The 3,426-nt window shown below is 37.8% G+C and overlaps 1 protein-coding gene and 3 non-coding genes across 4 annotated transcripts in view; 2 read left to right on the top strand and 2 right to left on the bottom strand.

Annotated features, from left to right (window-relative positions):
- LOC111647080 (inactive double-stranded RNA-specific editase B2-like) overlaps positions 1–3,426 on the top strand; it is a 42,406-nt gene that overhangs the window by 7,152 nt on the left and 31,828 nt on the right. The gene's annotated exons all lie outside the window — the stretch shown is intronic.
- Positions 1,962–2,043, top strand: trnas-uga (transfer RNA serine (anticodon UGA)). Its single transcript has one exon. It is a non-coding gene; the product is annotated as a tRNA-Ser (tRNA).
- On the bottom strand, positions 2,571–2,652 carry trnas-uga (transfer RNA serine (anticodon UGA)). The gene has a single exon. It is a non-coding gene; the product is annotated as a tRNA-Ser (tRNA).
- On the bottom strand, positions 3,054–3,135 carry trnas-uga (transfer RNA serine (anticodon UGA)). Its single transcript has one exon. It is a non-coding gene; the product is annotated as a tRNA-Ser (tRNA).

The raw sequence follows: 3,426 nt of genomic DNA, 5'->3' as shown, positions 1-3,426 counted from the left end.
CCCAGACCCACCATCCAACCTTGCAGGATTTGGTTTCTCTGAGTGTTTACCTGAAATTTGCTAGATTTATATTGGATCACTCAGAAAACAGTCAGTCAATTAGAAGAGAGGCTCAGAGCTTCCTTTGCTGACAGACCCGTTGTTACTAGAACTCCAGAGAGAAGCCTGAGAGAGGAGATGTAAAACTACATTAAGATGGTTTTTATATCTTTTTATGGATCATCATTTCAAATAAAACACAGAAGAGGAAAATATTGAGCTTTAAATAAACCCCTTGCTCTGTGTCTGCTGGATGTGTAAATAGGCAATCAATTAATGCATCTTTAAGTTTAAGCAAATAAAACTACTTGGGTTAATAAGATGACGGTTAAAGCTGCTGCAGGATTTGAAAACTTTCTGACTTTGGTGTCTCCTAGTGGCAGAGATGCAAGTTTTATCCCCAACCCTGTGAATCATAAGCATGCTGTGTTGTTATTTTCATTCACTTTGGGGTCTTAATCACTATTTTTTTTCTGTAACTTTGAGTATGTGTGTGTGTGTGTGTGTGTGTATGTGTGTGTGTGTGTGTGTGTGTGTGTGTGTGTGTGTAAGGGTGTGAACAGTACCCATTATGTGCATATGTTTACGTGTTCATCATCTAACTTGAATGTGCCGTCAGCGGTTTGCTCTCTCACCCCACCCACTCACCTACAGAGAGCTGATCAAAGCTCCAAGTGCAGCGTTATCAGAGCACATTTTCTCAGAGACGAAAGATTAAAAGAATCAGAGGGAAGGTTTTGCTTTATTATGTTGAGTTAGGAAACTAAAGACCACATTTTCTTCAGATCCTTTGTGAGCTGAGAAACAGTTGATTTATTCAACTTTTTTAGTTTAGCACATCTTCTTGCAGCAAGGAATTAGGTCAGCTCCACCACGCAGACTTTTCCTTGACTCCAAAATGAACATCAACAGGATTTTAAGGAGGATTTTTTTTTAGAAAATCCAATCCTACATTCAATGTGTGGCAGTCTTTGGTCATCACGTTCTCTCAGGAAGCCAGAAAGAACAATAAAAACAAATCCTAAGAAATAGAAGATCATGAAATCTTCATCTCTCTGTAACTACTAGTCTTCAGTGTTATATTAGTTTTAACACAAATAACTGTGGGACAAAAAAAAAAACCACAAGGCAAAGTTGCTTGAGGTAAAATTGTTAATGTGCACTTCAGGCTTCAGTGGAGATTATGTTATGCCAGAAACTTTTGGGAAGAAAGAGGCACATAACATAGTTAAAGCTGAAAAAGTTAAGTTGAATGTTTTCAACATTTAAGCACAAACTTTTACAGGTTGCCAGATATGTAACTCAGATCTGCACAGCGTTTACATTAAAGTCAGTGGAGGCTCAGTTTTCATGATTTCATGATTTGTGAAAAATCTCAAAATAGCTTTGTCAAAGCGTTAGTGTGATACATTCAAACATATTTAATTTGTCGTGGAGTTTTTTATCCTGATTCAGTTTCATCAACTCATTTGTTTGTCTGTTTTAACGTAGATTTCCAAACCTTACCAGGGACAGGATTCTGCAAATAAGCTTTAGCCTTTAGCAGGATGACTGTATATATAAAATCTGTTGCATTGCATAAGTTTTTCTGTATGCTTCCTTTTATATAAACCCAGCATTATTGCACTGGAGGAGGAATTTAGTGTAAACAACTTCAGATATATCTCATAAAGAACAACACATGATTTGAACCTAGACAAAGAAACCCCACTAGATGTAATTTCCTTTGTGTTGGTATAGATGTACTTAAATGAAGTCAGAAAGTCTATGGTAGGCTTATTTGTTGGCTGCTGTTCCTATCAAACCACTGAACTATAATTCTATGATTTTTAGGATTTCAGTAGATATCCATTGTTACGTGATGAAAAACATACCATGAAAGATGTCTAGAAATCAGAAAGATATGGATTTGGTCGATGTGAGCTGTGATGGCCGAGTGGTTAAGGCGTTGGACTTGAAATCCTATGGGGTCTCCCCGCGCAGGTTCAAACCCTGCTCACAGCGATGTGATACTTTAACACTGATATAGGTTAAAACCTCCAGACCAGTATCCACAGCCTGCTTCAAAGAAACCATAATAGGCACAGTATTAGTCTCCTCCCCTGCCCTTTTTTAGATTAGTTAGGTGGAGTCAGGTACTGCAGAGATGGCAACGGTGGAGCAGCACACTCTGAGCTCCAAAACTATTCTTCAGAAACCTGTGGGTGATCTGTATAACTATATAGTTATACATATATAGTTATACATATATAAAGTCTGACATTGTGCTATAACCACTCGGCCATCACAGCTGCCACTTGATAATTATAATAATCTATTTTTAGTACTTTTCTGTATTCTGTATCTATGTGTTCCTTCTTTTCACACTTTGCTGTTGTTACTTTAATGTTTCGGAAATTTCAGGTTTGATCAGGTCTGATTGTTTGAAAAAAAGTAGACATGTGACAGAAATTGAAGAGTCTTACCACAGTGTAACAGTTTTGTTTTTAGAACTTCTTCTGTTAGAAAACGAATACATTGTGCACAGTCATCGCTGTGAGCAGGGTTCGAACCTGCGTGGGGAAACCCCATTGGATTTCAAGTCCAACGCCTTAACCTCTCGGCCATCACAGCTACAAAAAGAGCACAGTTATGATTTTCTACATCTAGAGGTGTTAAAGCAAATCACAATAATTTGCTATTATTACAAAACCATAACAATTAACTATTAGCTTAACCAACGCATTGTTGTGTAAAAGATACTGGAATTAAACAGACAAATAGATAGAAAATGTAAAATGTATATATTTAAAAGCTTACAAAGTAAATAATTCGACCTTTCAGTGCGGCCCTGTATCTGTCAAGTAGGAGACCTTGGCTTAAGTATTATGGTGTCTATTTTATGATTACATGGGAGTTAGGGGGAGTTAGGCATTGCCACTCTGAGCTTCAAAACCACTTTCAGAAATCTTCATTCGGCTCTTTCTTTGAAGCACACTGAAGAAAAAATCTGTATAGTTGTTAAAGTGTTATATCGCTGTGAGCAGGGTTTGAACCTGCGCGGGGAAACCCCATTGGATTTCAAGTCCAACGCCTTAACCTCTCGGCCATCACAGCTGCTGTTGGCAAGATGTTTCAAATATGCCAAGACAGATCTTTTCAGTAGCTATCTGTCATTACATGATGAAAATATATTCCTTGGTTGGGAAATTAAACAGCCATACCAAAGGATGGAGGCTAACATAATTGGAAACTACAACAGGGACCAAACCACTTTGATTTCCAATCCAACAACATACTATTATATCATGATTGAGTTTTGTAGTAGACACTTAACACCACCTGGAGTTACAGAAAGGGTCCTCTGTGAACTGTGTATCTTTGATCGCTGTGAGCAGGGTTTGAACC

Source organism: Seriola lalandi, unplaced genomic scaffold, assembly GCF_002814215.2.
Source record: "Seriola lalandi dorsalis isolate HSWRI2012SDOR001 ecotype SW California unplaced genomic scaffold, Sedor1 jcf7180002054982, whole genome shotgun sequence".
Taxonomy (NCBI): Eukaryota; Metazoa; Chordata; class Actinopteri; order Carangiformes; family Carangidae; genus Seriola; species Seriola lalandi.
This window is presented reverse-complemented; position numbering and strand designations above follow the sequence as displayed.